We start from the raw sequence: 20,651 nt of genomic DNA on the forward strand, positions 1-20,651 counted from the left end.
TGTAAGGAGGTGGCGACCTTTTGGCACCAACTTACTGATGGGATATCCAATCTGCTGGGAGTGGAGAATATTTATGATGCTCATTATACCTTGCTTAATTTGCCGATACCGCGTACTGATAAACCGCAGCAGCGACTTTGCCAGCAGGTATTCATAACAGCTCATTGTGAATTAGCCTTGCTTTGGAAACGTGCTGAAGTACCCTCTTTCCAAATGTTGGCACATCGCTTGTCTAACTACTATAGGCTGGCCCATTTAACAGCCTTATGTCACAATCGTTTGGCCTCTTGAGAAAATGTGGGCTCCTTTTATTAAATGGACACATTCCCAGAGACTAGAGGCCTAATTTTGCATTCTTCTTTGACAAACTTCCTCACTGCTTGTTTTATTGTTCTTCTGTTTTATCGTCCTTTTATTTACAGGCTTTTGTACATCTTAATGGTAACTCTTTGTGGTTTTGATTTTCTTTGCCTAGTTTTTTCATTTTGTTCTGCACACTCCAGTGACCATACAGGTCTGGTTGTGAGTATCACTGTTGTCATGTATTTGTCTCCTTGTCTATACTGCATTATTTATGTGATCATTGTAGAAGGGGAGGGTAGGATGGGGATTTAGTATACAAGGTGCTGTGGATATCTGTTGGTTTAGTCTAACTTTGTAAAGGTTTTTTTCTCCCATTCAATAACAATTTTCAAATTTAAAAAAAAAAAAAAAAAAAAGTGAATTTTGTCTGGCTGTATGAGTCAGAAACGAGTTGTGGGTGGCTCTTTGTATAAGAGGGAGACTGTGCGTTTGTGCAAAAGATTCAAAGCATGCAGTCTTTCTACACCGTTATTACTATTTTATAGTCAATTATGCTAATGAAGACTTCCTTACAAGTAAGATAGAAAAAATGAACGTAAAAGTTGACAGAATGTGGTTATGCACAGAAGTGCCCTTACATAGATATGGGGAAAAAAATTACATGTGTCTGACTCCACTTAGCCCCCATGACATTTCCTAAAGATTTGGTGCGGATCAAAAGCAAAAGGAAAGAGCTATGGGTGGTTCTATGTGCTGTGGTGTCCCTTTAAGGAGGAGACAGAAATCACAGAGGAACTGATACAATGGCTTCTGTGACTGAGAAAGGCAAGAGGAAGCTGCAGGATGCTAGATGTCATTGTGTTAGTTGTTGCATTGAACAATCCTGTGAAGACTTAAAGGAAAAAAAAAAAAAAAAGAGCTCACATGTGAAGCATGCTGTTTCACAGCCTGCCCACTGTTTTTCCTCAGAGCATAATAGTGGCGACAAGGATAGGATCGGCCAGAAGATCCTATCCTTGTTTGGAAAGTGGAACTCCATTTACTTTTAAAGATGGCTCCTAAGGCTTTGGAATGTACTAGTTCACATTCATTCAAGCTCTCTTTTGCTTTGAAACACTTAACTTGACCCTGCAAGTTTGATGCCACCCCAAGGATCAGTTTTGTGAGCAGCTGCTGGTCAGCGTAGCCATCGAAGAGTTTCAGCCCGAATAAAATGGTCACATTGTAGAAATTGGCAAGCTACTTTCTGCCAAGCCAAATTGGATTGATGACATACGCACCCAGGCAAGGGTTGAAAGAAGAAAAAAGGATGTATTCGAGCAACCCAAAGCAATATCCACACAAGGACTCTGGAGTGAGGAAAGGAAGCTTTATTTATTTGGGTGAAGCAGGATGCAGAGCACATGAGTAGAAGTGCCATAAATGTAAGCAAAACAGGCATTTGAGTTGCAAATCAACAAATTTGCCAGGACTGTGGAGAAACAGCATCAGGAAGGAGAAATGAGAGTAGCCAGAAGGAATATTATTCCACTGTTCCCCACCTCTGTTCGGTGAAACTAGAATTTGACCCAGAGAATTGGAATCTGTTCACCATATGAGAGGCAGAAAAATTTACAAACAAGGGGAACTGCCCTGGCAGAAAGAATGTGGTGTGTGAAGGTCTGAATCAATCAGGCCTGGATTTATTCATATGCAACAGAGACAACTGTCTCCAGTGCCAAACTGATAGGTGTGGCGCACTGTTGCCGCTGCTAGGCTCTATCAGGGCCTGCCTCCCAACAGTTTACCTAAAGCGGCGTTGTCCCAATCTTGTACAATGGTGGCAGCAGCAATCTAAAAGAAATTCAGCACAGGACCTGCAACCCGTATGAGAATAGGGATTAATAATCATGAATTGTATTTTTCTGTTACTGTTTTATTAATTTTTATTTTTAATGTTATTGTAGTTGCTATTTTTATTGTTTATTAATTTAATTATTATACTCTATAATTATTTGATGTCTTGTGAACCATTTTGGTCAATATTCATTGTGAAAGACAGTATATAAATGTTTTTAAATAAATAAATAAGTAAATAAATAAATAAGTAAATAAATAAATAAATGCTCAAGGCTCTGCCTCTTGCACATGTTTCCATAGTGACAGGAAGCCCATATGGGAGGAGGGGGGCAAGGCCTAAGGTTGCAGGTCCTGTGCTGAATTTCTCTAGGTTACTGTGCATTGCTTTAGGTTAAGTGGCTCGGAGATAGTCCCCCTCACCCCACATTTCAGGAGAGGGGAGTGGGCTGCTTGCCACCCCTTCCACCGTCCTGTCCCCCCTCCCCCTTGCCAATGGGTGCTGGCAATGCAAATTTAGCCCTGGGATCAATGGGCTCTAGGTTCAGATGCATCGAAATATGCACATTCCTTGCAAAGGTGCTCCACTGGCTGAGTAAATTGGAGAATACGTGGCAGGCACTCTGGCCAGTAAAAATGCAAAGGGGCCTACGTAATAAATTTTAGCACGCATGTTGGGATCTTCTTGTGCATGTTAAAAATAGAAAGCTATGCAGAAAGGTCTTACTGCGTACGTTAAAGGGGCCAAAAGGACAACAGCATGAGCATGCAAACATTTTTAGATCTGTGCATGAAAATGAAGAAACATCATATACAAATGAGGGCAAAACTAAATAGTATGGTATGCTCACCCTCCATACTATTTAGCAAGTACTTACTACTAACTAGAAGCTATTTAATAGCTGCTAGGACCCAGTGTTGACTTGCTAATATGAGTCTTTTATTTACTAAGGGTAAGCTAAATAGAGTGATCATGTCAAACTCAGTAGGTTCTTGAGAAGGCTCACCTAACTGGAAACTGAGGGCCTGAAAAATGAAGACCATGGACAGGAGATGACCCTGTACGATTGTACCTGTAGTCTCCTAGAGATTATTACATTTAATCACACATCTCTCTGCCAAAACAAAATACAGTTAACTCATATTTTTTGTACAAATTCTTAAAACACATACTGGGGCGGATTTTCAGAGCCCTGCTCGCGTAAATCCGCCCAAAACCGGGCGGATTTACGCGAGCAGGGCCCTGCGCGCCGGGAAGCCTATTTTACATAGGCCTCCCGGCGCGCGCAGAGCCCCGGGACTCGCGTAAGTCCCGGGGTTCTCCGAGGGGGGTGTGTCAGGGGCGTGTCGGGGGCGGGCCCAGTCGTCGCGGCGTTTCGGGGGCGTGTCGGCAGCGTTTTGGGGGCGGGTACGGGGGCGTGGCTATGGCCCGGGGCGTGGCCACGCCCTCCGTACCCGCCCCCAGGTCGCGGCCCGGCGCGCAGGAGGCCCGCTCGCGCGCGGGGATTTACTTCTCCCTCCGGGAGGCGTAAATCCCCGGAGAAAGGTAAGGGGGGGGGGTGTAGACAGGGCCGGGGGGGTGGGTTAGGTAGAGGAAGGGAGGGGAAGGTGAGGGGAGGGCGTTAGAGGATTCCCTCCAAGGCCGCTCCGATTTCGGAGCGGCCTTGGAGGGAACGGGGGTAGGCTGCGCGGCTCGGCGCGCGCCGGCTATACAAAATCGATAGCCTTGCGCGCGCCGATCCAGGTTTTTAGCAGATACGCGCGGCTCCGCACGTATCCGCGCGTATCTACTAAAATCCAGCGTACTTTTGTTTGCGCCTGGAGCGCAAACAAAAGTAGGCTATTCGCGCGCCTTTTAAAATCCGCCCCACTGTGCGTAATGATAGAACTTGAACCAGCAACATTAGAAGGCAGAGGCCAGGAAGTTGCAAAGCAGCCACAGGAGATAAACAGGCCAATGCAATAAAATGCATGTCAAAAAACAGGCACCCAATATGAACGCCCGTTTTGCTAATGTGTGCACAACCACGTCACCTGTACTCCTGTTGCAATATTTAAATGAGAGTGAAATCAGAGCAATATGGAAAAAAAGCGTGCTAGGGAGAAATGTACGATTAAAGAGCTCAAAAGTTTATTGCATCAGGCACATGGACATCTAAGTTTATTGCATCGAGCGCACAAGATTCAAAATTGTGCATTCCTTACAATTTCAGATTAATTGTTGAAAATGCTTTTTGAGGATATCAATTAAAATCCTAACCTTTTTCTCAGGCTGTACATTCTCTTCATTTATTCAATTGGTTACAAGGAAACTAGGTGGAGAAAAATATATATAAGCTGTAAAACATATACTTCAACTTGACCAGGGAAACCAAAGACGTGGCAAATATAAGGATATATTTTTCGTAACCTAGAGGAACAATTTTTTCTATCTTTCTCATGAGCCTTTGACCGAGTAAACTTTACCTCCGGAACTGGAATTAATTTTCCGGCATTAAAAAATGCATGCTGGGCGCCCAGCATTTTCCTGCATCAGGCAGTAATAGGTAATGTCTTAATTTCCATAGAATTTACATGCATTAGACACTATCAGTTACTCATTTGTTAGAGCACACGTTTTGGACATGCTAATCCTTCCTGCATCAGACGCTATTCTTGCATGCCCAAAATGCACGCCCAACCACAAGTAAACCCATGCGCTAGGCTGGATGCACCTTATTGCATCGTCCTGAGAGTCAGGGAAAAGCCAAGTGATTCTTAACTTCCAGTTGCCAGGCAGACACGCCTTCAGAAAGTCCAACTGGTTCCACACAGGGTGTGCCCCAATCGTTAACAGTAGATTACGAAAGCAACAGAGACACACCTTTCCTGATACAACAGACTCCCGGTATACATTCTCCAGAGCCTCTGATCATCTGGCCTTATTTCTGCTCCACATCCTGCCTTGGCTCAATCTTTATCTACAATGAATTACAAGGAACAAAACTGTTCAATCACTGTAAAGATCTATCCTTGTATCTATCTTTAAACCTAATGTTTAAACCTAATGTTTAAACCCCTAATCTTTAAACCCCCTCCCAGATGCAGCAGCAGCAGCCGATTGGTCAGCTCCCTACCTACATGTCAGAGACCTCGCAGACGTCATCCTCCGGACCTCTTTCCGCCTCCGAGGGATACGCCGAACACGTACAGCCAATTAGGGGACAGCCCTGATCAGACTTTAAATTTAAATTAAGAGACACCCAGGCGTCGCGCGCCTAAGGAGCACAACAAAGGAGCCTGCTCCTTTGTGCGCTCCTTCCTTTGTTGTGCTCCTTAGTGCACTCCCTTTGTGCACTCCCCTTTTGTACCTCTGCCTTGTTAAGTAACTCATTATTCATTGACCTCCCCACAATCCCCCTCATCCCTAAACAACCGAACCATCCCACTCCCTCCTTCCAACACTCAACCCATGAAACTTCCAGGCAATCCTCTACTAATAAACTGTCCCACATCATTAAACAAGCTTCCAGCATTCACCCAGCATCGCCTGCAAGCTTCCAGCATTCATCCAGTCTCTCCTGCAAGCTTCCAACATTCACCCAGCATCGCCTGCAAATTTCCTACAGTCATCCAGCCTCACCTGCAAGCTTCTAGCACTCTTCATGACCCACCTGCAAGCTTCTAGCACTCATACAGCCTCTCCTGCAAGCCCCTAGCATTCTTCAAACCTGCACAGACAAGCCTCCAGCATTCATCAAACCTGCACAGACAAGCCTCCAACTTTCACATAGCCCCTCTCATTATCCTTCTAATCTCGCAACTTAGTTCTTACAAATGGCCCCATTTTTCACAATTCCAATTCTCCAACATAATACACCACCTAAAAGAATTTCTTTCCGACATGCCCAACAACACAACCTTAAATCCCTCTCTTCAAGTTTGATCACTCCTACCTCGCAACTGCTAGGCCTCACCCTTTTCTCTTTAAGCCTTTTCAATGCTCAATCCCTAACGAAAAAGTCTGTAATCTTAAACGACTACCTCACCGACGTGAAACCGGAGATTATGTGCAATCACTGAAACGTGGTTAAAACCTTCAGACACAGCAATAATTAATCAATTACCTACAGAGGCTTACGACTTCTTCTCGCTACCTCGTCATAAAAAAAAGGGAGGAGGTATTCTTTTAGCAACTAAAAAGGACCTCAGATTCTCTCTACAGCAATCCAATTCCAATGCAAAACTTGAATTCGGTTTTTTCACCTCAGACAAGCTCCAAATCCTGCTCGTATATGCTCCCCCAGGACTCCTGGAATCAGATTCTTCACCACTGGTCGAATTAACCTCTTCCCTCATCAACTTTGACTCGCCAGCTATCATTCTAGGTGATTTCAATATGCACGTAGATAACCCCACCCCATCACCTAACTGTGAAACACTACTCACAGCCTTCTCAGCGCTAGGCTTCACTCAATTAGTTAACAAACCTACCCACAAAGCCGGCCACACGTTAGACCTGATCTTCGTTAACGCTGCAATCAAGCCCGTATCTATCCCAGATTGCACAAAGGTCCCGTGGTCAGATCACTACCTCATAACAACTTCATTCTCTATAAAAGATACTAGCCCGGCTTGCATTCCTTCGCCCTCCTTCACATACAGGAAAACTTGCTCCCCAGAAGTCCTCAATAATCACCTATCACCACAACTCCACCAACTGGACCTTACAGATCCGAACTCAGCACTTCGATCATGGAATACAATCACCGAAACTATAGCCAACAAGCTATGCCCTTCAATTACAAAAAAAACACACCAGAATTCCTCCAAAAGACAGCCCTGGTTCTCCTCAGAACTAAGAAAGCTCAAACTCCAACTAAGACAAAATGAGGCTAAATGGCGCAAAAACCCAGGAACCAACACCCTTTCAATCTACAAATCATCTCTGCACCAATACAAATCAAGCACCCTAAGATCCAAGAGGGACTATTACGCCTCGAAGATACACGACCTGGTATTCGATGCCAAAGCCCTCTTCAGCTATGTAGCCAACCTCACACAATTAAACCAACCAGAGATTGCACATGACCAAGCTCAATCGAAAGCGGAAGAATTAGCTCTATTCTTCAGCAACAAAATCAACACTCTTCTATCTCAGCTCCCCACTAACCCCACTGCTCCACTAACCACTCTTCAACCCTCAATCAACTACACTCAGTTAGAAGAACTTGACACAACTTCATCCATGGAGATCCAAGGAATCCTTAGGAAAATGAAACCTTCCTCCCACCCTTCAGATCACATCCCAGCTAAACTACTACTATCAATTCCAGACTCTATCTCCAAAACCCTGGCAGATATCATAAATTGCTCCCTCACACAAGGACTCTACCCTGACAACCTCAAACTAGCCTCACTCAAACCCCTTCTCAAAAAACCAAATCTGGACCCAAACGATCCTAACAACTTTAGACCGATAGCCAACCTCCCCTTCATAGCCAAGATAATGGAAAAATTGGTAAACTCACGACTCTCAAACTACCTTGAAGACAATAACCTACTATTCCCATCACAATATGGATTCCGTAAAACCTTAAGCACGGAAGCCCTCCTCATCTCTATGACCGACCACATCATCCTAGGCTTAGACAAAGGACAATCCTTCCTTCTGATCCTACTCGACCTTTCGTCTGCATTTGACACGGTCAATCACTCTCTTCTCATCAACCAACTAACAGCCATAGGTATCTCGGGCACTGCCCTATCTTGGTTTAGAACCTTCCTCAGCAACAGAGGATATAAGGTTAAGATTCATAATAAAGAATCCTCTCTTCACCCCGCGTCAGTAGGAGTCCCTCAGGGCTCATCCCTGTCTCCTACCTTGTTTAACATTTATCTGTTACCCTTATGTAAACTGCTCACGGACCTCAATCTCAAACACTTCCTCTACGCTGACGATATTAAGGTCCTGATCCCCATCAAGGAGTCACTCGCAAACACACTGTCTCACTGGGAAACCTGCCTCCAAAATATCAAACAGCTTCTCACAAGTCTCAACCTGATACTAAATTCATCAAAAACGGAACTTCTAATCATCACACCAGAAAACAGCTCCTTCACACACACTCATCCAACCTCTCCAAACACTAAACAAGTGAGAGACCTAGGAGTTCTAATTGACAATCACCTAAACCTGAAAGCGAACATCAACAAAACCACCAGAGACTGCTTTTATAAGCTCCAAGTGTTGAAAAGAATACGGCCTCTCTTCCACACACATGACTTTAGAACGATCCTACAATCAATCATTTTCGCAAAGCTGGACTATTGTAACACCATCATGCTTGGTCTCCCTTCATCACACACCAAACCATTGCAAATGGTCCAAAATGCCTCCGCCCGTATACTCACTAACACCAGGAGAAGAGAACACATAACACCTATCCTGATGGGCCTCCACTGGCTGCCTATCCACTTCAGAATAATCTACAAGGCCATTCTCACCATTTTCAAAAACATACATCAATTAGCCCCAATCGATCTCCATATCCCTCTCCGATTACACTGCTCAACAAGACCGACAAGAGATGCTTACAAAGGATCTCTTCAAGTACCTCCAGCCAAAACTACCAGACACATCACGCTTAGAGATCGGGCCTTCTCCACAGCTGGTCCAACTTTATGGAACTCCATTCCCCCGGATCTTAGAATGGAACCCAGCATCTCAACATTCAAGAAAAGACTCAAGACGTGGCTGTTCACGCAGGCCTTTCCTAACTCCAACATTACTTAACTCCCTTCAATCAACATACTTCGCTAGTAATAGCATTAATAGCCACCTCTTATAATGTTATTATATATATATAATTATCTGATCTTCATTTTCCTTCTTACTCCAAGTTTTTGATTCCCTGTTACATGTAACTGCTTTTCTGCACCATTGTTCAAATTGTAAAGTTTATTGCACCCCTGTTTCTTGTGAACCAGCATGATGGGACTACCGTCTTGAATGTTGGTATATAAAAAACTTAAATAAAATAAAATAAATAAATAATGTATTCTCTAATGTGTAATAATTACTTTATACAACCTTCATAACCTACTCGCTAGTGGAACCATTGTTTTTGAAATACTCAAAGAAAACTTTTTAGAGGAGTGGGTTAGGTGTTTCATACAATCGTGACATCCAACAAAATGGTACTTATAATGTACCAGCAGTCCTGAAATATCTCAAAAATGGATTTAAAATGTATCCTCACCACTGCGTCCCACTCTCTTTTGATGTAGATGTAAGTCTCTATATGTGTTTGAAAGTCCCGCTTTTTCAGCGTAAAATGAACTCTCTGTACATCTCTCATTCAACCGAATATCATTAAAACATATGCACATATAAAAACATAGGAGAAAGTTGGTGGTTAATGATTATAACATGCTCGAATGGGGCAGGGTTGCCTACACGATTGTATGAATTGTATAAAAAAAGGATTGGATAAATTCTTGGAGGAGAAGTCCATTACCTGCTATTAAGTTCACTTAGAGAATAGCCACTGCCATTAGCAATGGTAACATGGAATAGACTTAGTTTTTGGGTACTTGCCAGGTTCTTATGACCTGGATTGGCCACTGTTGGAAACAGGATGCTGGGCTTGATGGACCCTTGGATGGCATGACCCTTGATGGACCCAGTATGGCATTTTCTTATGTTCTTATGTACATTTCTGATCGCCGCATCTCAAAAAAGATATAGTTGCGATGGAGAAGGTACAGAGAAGGGCAACCAAAATGATAAAGGGGATGGAACAGCTCCCCTCTGAGGAAAGGCTGAAGAGGTTAGGGCTGTTCAACTTGGAGAAGAGATGACTGAGGGGGGGAATATGAAAGAGGTCTTTAAGATCATGAGAGGTCTTGAACGAATAGATGTGAATCGATTATTTACACTTTTGGATAATAGGAGGACTAGGGGGCATTCCATGAAGTTAGCACGTAGCACATTTAAGACTAATCGGAGAAAATTCTTTTTCACTCAACGCACAGTTAAGCTCTAGAATTTGTTGCCAGAGGATGTGGTTCGTGCAGTTAGTGTAGCTGGGTTCAAAAAAGGTTTGGATAAGTTTTTGGAGGAGATGTCCATTAACTGCTATTAATCAAGTTTACTTAGGGAATAGCCACTGCTATTAATTGCATCAGTTGCATGGGATCTTCTTGGTGTTTGGGTACTTGCCAGGTTCTTATGGCCTGCTTTGGCCTCTGTTGGAAACAGGATGCTGGGCTTGTTGGATCCTTGGTCTGACCCAGTTATGTTCAGAACAAAGGCCGTCCCAAGACAGATGTGTGCATGTGCGGCATGCCGAGCTCCAGGGCATCAGGAGAGGAAGAAAGAAACCAAACCAAAAAAAAAAATCAATTCAACACGGCGAAAATAGGCGGAGAGTCAAATGGGTGCAGCAGTGAGGGAAAAGAGTTTGCGCCCGAGTGAGAGAAAAAACTATTACACTTTTTTTAAAAAGAGAAACTTGCCCGGCAGTCTTCCTTGGGTCCTGGACTGTCTGGGGTGAGTAAGCAGGGCTCCCCAGTATCATCACCAGAGTTGCTTCCAATCGGTACTAGCGCCCTCGACTTTACCAGCAGCTGCCTCCAACACCAAGGAGGATGGTCCCCTCAGGACCTACCAACCCCCTGGGAGGTTGACGAAATCTGCCTTGTGCCTGACTTTTTTTCTTCTTGGGTTTTTTTTTTTTTGCTAATTATAATTTAAAGAAACAAACACCTAAATGTCTAACTACTTTTTTTTTTTTTTTTTTTTTTTAATCACTAGGTGATCAGACCAGACTGTAGGTTTTTCACCTCCACCATCTGCTGGAGACAGAGAAATACTGACGGACTGTAGGTGGCACCTTAGGATATAGGGCAGAGTTTTGTTAAAACTTCTCTGTCTCTATCTGATGGAGGGGAGGCAAAACCCAGGAGTCTGATCCGGGTACGTACAGGGAAGAGTTATCACCTACAACTTGTTTCTTAGCCCTTATTTCTACATATTCAAGTGGACTAATACAGCAACCACAATACTGTACAGTTTAGGTGAAATCTATGTTTTTAAAAACCCAGGCAAACATGATATAAATGAAGAGACCTGAATGATAAGTTTGATTTAAATTCCCAGAAGAGGTGGACACACGTTTTTAGCATGCCCATATTGCCTCAGCCTGATTGTTTTTAAGTACCGAACCTAGTTGTTAATCACAAAGCACCTTACAGAACCAAGCAGTTCACAATTCAACAGCAGTCACCTTATGCATAAAGGAGAGTCTCTCCATACTTCCGACAATCAAGCTAATATTGCCCTTCAAAAAAAAAGTTTTTTTCTTTCCAGTATCATTATTCTGCCTTCCAATGGCTACTTGGCACGGTTCCCTGCTACTTATCTGGCTAAGAAGCGGTGACCTGCAGCAGATAGCCGTTTAATTGATTTAGATGTTTATCTGGCTGCTGCATCCCACTGCCAGATAGAAGCATAAATCAGATTTTTTTCCGGGTAAGTGGCAGTGGCAGCTGCAGCCACTTACCCGAATAGCCTGTCAAAGCCTCCACCCCCTTCCCTAGTTAATATGTGCGTTGGACTGCAGATTTTATACTTTTTACATGTTTTTTAACTCCTGATGCATTAGTATATCATTAGCTTACTGCATCGGGAGTCCAAAAAAATAATAAATACAACAGTGTAGGTAATATAGCAGCAGTAGTTAGTAAACTAGCAGTTAGCTAACTATAGTTAACAAATTAATTAAATAAAAATAGAATATTTACTGCAGCCACCTTTTATTTTATCATAAATAAGTGAGGTGATAAGTTTCTATTTTTAATTATTTAACTGCTTTAGATTTTTGTCTAATGATTTGTAAAAGAAAATTGGTTCTTACCTGATAATTTTCGTGGTCCCAAGTTCTGTAGTACCACGGATCAGTCCAGACTCCTGGGTTTTGCCTCCCCACCAGCAGATGGAGACAAAGCAAGTTTCGACAGACTCTGCCTTATATACCCAGGTGCCCCCCACAGTCTGCCAATATTACGTATTATCAAAGCAGAATGGTACCAATTCAAACTAACTATATACAGGAACCATAAACCAAACCGGATCACTAACCCAACTGCGAACCACGTTCATAAACCAGGGTAACAAAAATAATCTGCAGACCTGAAGAATCAACAATTACGGAAAAAGCGGACTCTCCTTTACTTCTCTACCGAAAACGGGCGGGACTTTGGACTGATCCATGGTACTACAGGAACGAAAATTATCAGGTAAGAACCAATTTTCTTTTCCCTGTACGTACCCGGATCAGTCCAGACTCCTGGGATGTACCAGAGCTTTACTTACCTGGGATGGGAACCAGAGAGGCCCGCTCTGAGCACTCCTTCCCCAAAATTCCCCGTACCTGACGCCTGGACATCCAGTTAGTAATGTTTTGAAAAAGTATGCAAGGACTTCCATGTAGCCGCTCTACAAATCTCCTGTGGCGAAATGTGAAAGCATTCAGCCCAGGAAGCCACTTGAGAATGCGTAGAATGCGCTCCTAGGCCTATGGGTAAAGGCCTGCCTTGCAGCAAATATGCTGAATTTATCGCCTCCTTGAGCCACCGAGCTATCGTGGCCTTCAATGCCATATTCCTTCTTTTCGGACCACTCCAGAGCACAAACAGATGATCGGAAACCCGAAACTCATTAGTGACTGAGATAACGCAGTAACATCCTGCGCACATCCAACTTCTTTAAATCCCAAGACAATGAATCTGAACTATCCAGATCTGAAAAGGATGGAAGCTCCACCGATTGGTTCAAATGAAAAGCGGAAACCACTTTCGGGAGAAAGGAAGGAACCGAGCGTAAGGTAACACCCGAATCCAAAATCCGCAAGAAAGGCTAACGACAGGACAGGACAAGGCCTGGAGCTCCGATATTCTACGAGCCGAAGCAATAGCCACCAGGAACACCACTTTCAACGTGAGATCCTTTAGGGTTGACCGATTTAATGGTTCAAATGGTGCCATACACAAAGCGTACAGAACCAAATTCAGATTCCAGGACGGACAGGGCAGATGTACTGGAGGACGTAAATGTTTCGCCCCCCTAAGAAAACGAGAGACATCCAGATGCGCAGCCAAAGGGAACCCTTGAATGGAACTGCACAAACAACCAAGAGCTGCTACCTGCACCTTCAAGGAACCGCATGACAAACCTTTAGCTAGCCCTGCCTGAAGGAAACATAAAACATCCAAGATGGACGCCCGGGTGGGGACCACCTCCCAAGCTACACCCCAGGACTCAAAGACCTTCCAGGCCCCGACGTAAGAGAGGGAAGTGGAAGACTTACGCAATCTCAACAGAGTAGCTACTACCACATCAGAATATCCCTTGTGCTTCAGATGCTGCCTCTCAAAAGCCATGCCGCTAGACAGAAGCGATCGACCTGATCGAAAAATACGGGTCCCTGATGAAAAAGATTCGGCAGACACGGAAACCGCAGAGGACCATCTACTGCCAGATTGACCAGATCTGCAAACCATAGATGGCGCGGCCATTCAGGAGCCACCAGGATCACTTCTGACGGGTGTGCCTCTACCCGCCTGAGCACCTTGCCAATCAGAGGCCAAGGAGGGAAGACATATAGCAGTACCATCGTCAGCCACAGGAGCACCAGGGCATACACCCCTTCCGCCCACATGTCCCTTCGGCTGGCATAGAAGCGAGGAGCTTTGGCATTTCTGATCGTCGCCATTAGATCCATGCAAGATGTTCCCCTCCTGTCGTAGATGAGTTTATTTATTTGTATGTTTTTATATATCGAAGTTTGGTGCAGTCCTTCACTCTGGTTTACAGGTATAATAACGGTTTACATGAACAGTCAAATGATTTACAATAATAACTGTGGGAGAAGGTGCAGGCCTTCACTCCAAATTGAAACACTTTGTCCGCCAGCTCCCACTCTCCGGGATCGAAACGATGGCGACTGAGAAAATCTGAGTGAACATTTTCGACCCCAGCTATGTGGGATGCCGCTATGCAGAGCAGGTTCTGCTCCACCCAGCTGATTAACAGCCAAGCCTCCATTGCCACTGGACAGCTCTTGGTACCCCCCTGGTGATTGATGTAAGCCACTGTGGTTGAATTGTCGGACAGCAGTCTGACTGACTTCCCGTGGATAATCGAAAGGAAGGCCTGCAACGCCAATCAGACCGCTCTGGTCTCGAGGCGACTGATGGACCATCGCGCCTCCTCCGAGGACCACAGCCCCTGCACTGATTGTCGCAGACAAACTGCTCTCCAACTGGAAAGGAAGGCATCCATGGTGACCACTGTCCAGTCGGGAACCACCAAGGGAACTCCCCTGGTCAAATTGTCCAAAACAAGCCACCAATCCAGGCTGGAGCAAGCGAACTCTGTCAACGGTAAGGACCGGTAAATCTGTTCAGACACAGGATTCCAACGGGAGAGCAAAGCGGATTGTAAAGGGCGCATGTGAACGAAAGCCCAGGGAACCAATTCCAGAGTCGATGTCATGGTCCCTAGAACCTGCAAATAATCTCAAACCTTCGGAGGATGCTTGGAAAGAAATGCGCACACCTGACCTTGTAATTTGACCACGCGACCGGACATAAGGAAAACTCTCCCGTCGGGTGTCAAACACAGCTCCCAAAAATTCCAGGGACTGGAAAGGGACAAGATGACTCTTGGCCATGTTCACCATCCAGCCTAGCATAGTCAACAACTGCATTACTCGCTGGACCGCCCACTGGCAAAGCATTTCTGATTTTGCCCTGATCAGCCAGTCGTCCAAATACGGATGCACTAACAACCCCTATCTGCGGAGCTGAGCCTCCACCACTACCATGATCTTGGTAAACGTCCTAGGGGCTGTAGTGAGACCGAAGGGCAAGGCTTGAAACTGGTAGTGCTGACCCAACACCGCAAACCTCAGAAACTTCTGGTAAACCGCTCGGATCCCGATGTGCAGATACGCCTCCGTCCGATCCAGACACACCAGAAATTCCCCCGGTCGCACGGATGCTATTCCCGATCGTAATGTTTCCATGCGGAATCGTGGAATGCGAAGACACCGGTTGACCCGTTTTAAATTGAGAATGGGCCGGAAGGACCCCTCTTTTTTTGGCACGACGAAATAAATGGAGTAACGTCCTTGACATTGAGCTGACCGAGGAACTGGGACAATGGCGCCGAGAGCGAGGAGGCACTGCAAGGTCTGCTCTACCACCCCCCGCTTGTTGCGTACCCGCATGGAGATATCAGAAACTGTGGGCGCGGGCGGCAAGCAAAATCTAAGGCGTAACCATGTCTTATCACCGAGAGAACCCACTGATCCGATGTGATCTTGGTCCACTCCTTGAAAAACAGAGACAGTCTGCACCCTACCACCGGAACCAAGGAGTAGATCGGCTGCCCATCATTGGGTAGACTTACCACTTGGAGTGGACTGGGAGGCGCCGGGTCTAACGAAACACTGGCCCCGAAAAGACGGGGACCAGGCTTGCGGCCGAGCAGCATTCTGCCGAAAGGAAGGAGTGGACGTTCGAGGCGCTCGCGACTTGCGACTCCCCCGAAAACGGGATCTGGACGAACAGGATCCTCTGGACCGAGGTCTATCTTCAGGCAGTCTGTGGACCTTATTCTCGCCCAAAGACTGAATCATATCCTCCAGTTCTTTGCCAAAGAGCAACTTGCCCTTAAAAGGGAGAGAACCCAAATGGGATTTCAAGGACACATCTGCCGACCAATTACATAACTATAAAAAGCACCGGGCCGAAACAGCAGAAACCATGGACCGAGCAGACGTCCGAAGGAGGTCATAAAGGGCATCTGCACTGTAAGCCACCACCGCCTCAAGGCACCCTGCCTGGCGAGCCTCTTCATCAGATAGACCTTCGTTGGCCAGCAACTGCTGCACCCAGCGAAGCCCAGCTCTCAACACAAAATTACTACACATGGCCGTGCAGACTCCCAGTGCTGAGCCCTCAAATATCTTTTTAAGTTGCAGCTCTTAACTTTCGATCCTGAAGATCCTTGAGAACCGTGGACCCTGTGACCGGGACTGTCGTCTTCTTCGTGACTGCAGTCACTGCCACATCCACTTTTGGCACCCGAAGAATTTCAAATGCCTCCTCTGGCAGAGGATAAAGCTTGTCCAATGCCTTTGTAACTTTCAACCCCAAATCAGGGGTGTCCCATTCCCTAAAAAGGAGATCCGTAGCCGAAAAATGGAAAGGGAAGGATGTAGGCGGACCCTGCAAGCCCAATAAAACAGGATCCATAGACCCCAAACAAGGTTTGGCCGGAGACGCCTCAATCCATAATTTCCCCAATATGGTGGGAATAAGGGGGCCCAGTTCCTCCTTGCGGAACAGACGGACCACCTTGGGGTCATCTCCCTCGACGGCCTGGGACCCTCGACTAGCACTTTGTTTTTGGTCCCCCATCCCTCTCTACCCCGCTCAGGGGCTGGGTTGGAATATCCTGACCATCCGGATCTACGTCCTCCAAGGACGTTTCTGAAGTCTCCTACATAGCCCGGACAGGGCACTTAGCCTTGGCAGCCCCCCCACCCCTGTCCCTCGGACCGGGGCCGCTTCCGAGGCTGAGGAGGTGGGACAGACAAACTCCCCCTGTCAGCCTCTTACTTTTTACTGAGCTTCCGGGCCTTAAAGGCCTTGTGCATCAACAAGACAAAATCCGAAGTAAATGACGACGAAGAATCGTCAGAATCTGTATCTGTAGGGTCCCCCTGTGCAGCTGGAGATTTTGGCCGCAGAGGCAGCTGCTGCATCGGCGATAACGGCAGCAGGAGATTCCCCCCACCCCCCCTGCTATCTGAGCCGCTGAGGAGAATGAAGACAAGATGGCGTCATTTTCTGCGCTCAACGGGAAAGGCAATGGGGACGAGAGAGGCAGGGCTGCAAGGTCCATAGACACAGTCCGACCCCATAGGACCACCCTCCCGGGACTACCGGAGGGTCCTTCGCCACCGGGGATGCAGGCTGAACACAGCCCATCCCGTGAAAGCCAGCCGTGACCAGAGCCACACGCCTGACAGGTCACCCTGTGCGGCATGAGCCCATCTCCAAAAAAAATTAAAGCTGAAATCAAAGAAAAGGAAACATGCCAAGCAACCCGCTCTCAAGCCGCTGCCGGCGATAAGTAAAAGAGAGAGAGCCCCGAACAAAACTGAAATGCCTTCCAAATCTTAAAAATATTTATGTCTTTTTTTTTTCCCAACCTGTCACGGTGCCTGCCGGTCCTGACGCTGAGGCGGTCCCATTGGGGTGAGTGATCCGGGCTCCCCGGTATCACCCCAAGCTCTAATGGTGATGGGACACTGGTGGTAAGAAAAGGGCCCTCGACCCTGAGCCACTACTGACGTGCAAATCGGGAGGGATGGTCCCCTCAGAACCTGGCCAGCTCCCAGGAGCCTGACGGAAACCCTTTGCGCTGGACCTTGGGGTTTTTTTTGGGGGTTTTTTTTAAAGAACTAGTACAGACTGTGAGTGTTGCACCCCTACCATCTGCTGGAGGCAGAGTAATACTGGCAGACTGTGAGTGGCACCTGGGTATATAAGGCAGAGTCTGTCGAAACTTGATCTGTCTCCATCTGCTGGTGAGGAGGCAAAACCCAGGAGTCTGGACTGATCTGGGTACGTATAGGGAATATGTTATTGCTGTTCTTTTGTTACATTCATTGGGATTTTAATTATGAATCTTTTATTGTAAACCACTTAAGCAAATTTTGATAAGTGGCATATAAATATTTTAAGTAAATAAATAGTAATCTTGGTCTTCAAAAATGTACTCTGAAAACCAGCCGATGCAATAAATGAGGGCGAAAAATAGGCGCTCAGTGTTGAGCGCCCGCTTTCCCAACATGCGCCCAGCCACCTCCTGGGCAAAAGGTGCCCAGGAGGTGGCTGTCAGTGGGTTAAAAAAATGGACAATCAATTTTATGAGCGTCCGTTTTCCTAACCTGACCGCCAGCACTTTTTTTTTTTTTTTTAAATCTTTTAAGCCTTTTGGTTCCTCCTACTTAAAATCGCCACAATATTATGCTGGAGAATTTACAGAAAATCAGTATTTTGTGCTTCTCTGTACACTTTTTTGGGCTGCTCAGAAATTAATGCCAACTCCTGCAGGGGTTAATTTCTGTTATATGAGGAATGTCAATATGTGACCATATGTACCTTCATACGATGCTATAAACCTTCTTGAGCTATCGTGTCTGTGAGCCCTGGGATCGGGACTTCAAAAATCATTAGGTATGTGGTCCCTTATTTTTATTTATTTATTTATTTAAGGTTTTTTTATACCGGCATTCAAGAACTCGTTCTCATCATGTCGGTTTACAGAAAACAGGGGTGCAGAAATATAACCAAAAACATAACTAAACGTGGAGAAGAGAAGCAGTTACAATTAACAAGGGATCATGAACTGGGATTATAAGAAATAAAAGAGATAGAGGAGGATAATTATATACAAGTGTACAATGTAAATAAGGAGTTCTCTATAAATACAAGAGAACAAAATAAATATGACTCGTGGTGACTGTATATCCACTGAACCATGACACTTAATGTCCATTTCCACTTCTGAACTTATTGCATTAATAACTGGCCAATAAATGTAAAAAAGCCTTTGAAATCACTTATCTGAAGTATTGTGGTCAATCTTGTGCAGCCGACACCTAGATGTTTCGGAGGCTTGCTCCTTCTTCAAGGGTGATATTTGGTATCTTTGCACACAAAGTTCTTTATCTACTATGCTCTGTTATGGTATCTCTGTGGTCAGAAATGCTCCGTTGCTGCTTCTTATGCTGCTTCTTATGCTGGCGCCAGCATAAGAAGCAGCAACTTGGCCGGCGAATGCAGCTGTTATCAAGTACACGGAGCATTTCTGACCGCAGAGATACCATAACAGAGCATAGTAGATAAAGAACTTTGTGTGCAAAGATACCAAATATCACCACATAGCTACCTGACCGCCGAGAGCAGCCGTAGTACACGGAGCTACATTGAATGCAGAGTCAGTATCTCTTTACCGTCGAGAGCAGCCGCAAACAATTCACAGAGCTCTTAGACCACGGTGACATTACCACAATTCACCAACGATAATAAGATCGATTCTCCATGGACCTCCTTTCACTGTCATTCAGCCGCACAGTGACTTAACAGTCTTTCTTGATCATGCTCAGCCCTTGAAGAAGGAGCAAGCCTCCGAAACATCTATGTGTCGGCTGCACAAGATTGACCACAATACTTCATATAAGTGATTTCAAAGACTTTTTTACATTTATTGGCCAGTTATTAATGCAATAAGTTCAGAAGTGGAAATGGACATTAAGTGTCATGGTTCAGTGGATATAAAGTCACCACGAGTCATAAGTGACCACGTACCTAATGATGTTTGAAGTCCCGACCCCAGGGCTCACAGACACGATAGCTCAAGAAGGTTTATAGCATCGTATGAAGGTACATATGGTCACATATTGACATTCCTCATATAACAGGTTATTATCAATTGTATTTAGTTACATGTTATATTATATTCAGGGTATTTGATTTATAGGGGTTAATTTCTGAGCATAAAAATGTGCAGAATGGACACTTTTTTTTTTTTTTTTTTTTTTAATCGGGGGGAGAATAACGAATAGCCTCATCAACATGAATTTGCATGGGATGAGTGCTTTAGTTTCGGGGTGGGGGGAGCTGAACACACACTTTGGACGCGCTAATCCCCTTATAGCATAAAAGGGAGGTAGACACTCGTACAAATCGCGCCTCCAACCGCTGGTTAAACGCGCACTGTTTTGCATCGGCCCCTTTATTAGTAGCAATATTATTGCATTGACCTGATGGTGAACCAAAGGGTCGCTGGGAGTGAACCCAATGCGCATGCTCGGGCTTCACGTTCCCTTGGCAACCACGGTCCAACAGCCCATTAGTTACAGAGCTCTCTTCGTTCCATCGTCGTGAACGCAAGAGCCGAGAACCGGTTCACCACCGGCCACAGCGCTCAGAGTTGCTCCTGATACCGCTGCTCTCACAGCATCTTCTGCCTCCACTAGGCCTTCTCTAGCGCCTCGGTCCTCCTACCTCCGACCCGCCCCAGTCAGATACGCTACCCCTACCCAGCTCCTTCCCGCCCCCAAAAGCAGCTGCGCGCATACATAGCCCAACGCAATATAGTCATGAAATAAAAAATAATAATACTAGCCGCAATAAAGATGGTTAAATATTTCCTTTCACCTTCAAGTTATTTATCTAAGCACAGACTTACTTCTAAACACAAATCTTACTCCGTTTCTAGGGCGGTACACAGTACTTGGGACAGGAGCAGTGATAGCCAGCAAGGAGCATGCGCAGCGTTAGTCACTGCGAGGCCGGAAGCAGCAGTTAGATTACCGCGGGCTCCAGGCTTATAGGCGGCCTGTAGTGTTTCTTGGTTGTTGCAAAGGAGCAGCGCTGCCGGGGGGGGG

The 20,651-nt window shown here is 45.5% G+C and overlaps 1 protein-coding gene across 1 annotated transcript in view; it reads right to left on the reverse strand.

The window, feature by feature from the left end:
• Positions 1–20,609, reverse strand: part of ULK4 (unc-51 like kinase 4) — a 1,180,200-nt gene extending 1,159,591 nt beyond the window's left edge. The window contains exon 1 of the mRNA XM_029589702.1: positions 20,453–20,609. The gene's annotated coding sequence lies outside the window, so the exon portion shown is untranslated. The remainder of the gene's footprint in view (positions 1–20,452) is intronic.
• Between the last annotated feature and the right edge of the window lie 42 nt (positions 20,610–20,651).

The sequence above is a fragment of the Rhinatrema bivittatum genome, chromosome 2, assembly GCF_901001135.1.
Source record: "Rhinatrema bivittatum chromosome 2, aRhiBiv1.1, whole genome shotgun sequence".
Taxonomy (NCBI): Eukaryota; Metazoa; Chordata; class Amphibia; order Gymnophiona; family Rhinatrematidae; genus Rhinatrema; species Rhinatrema bivittatum.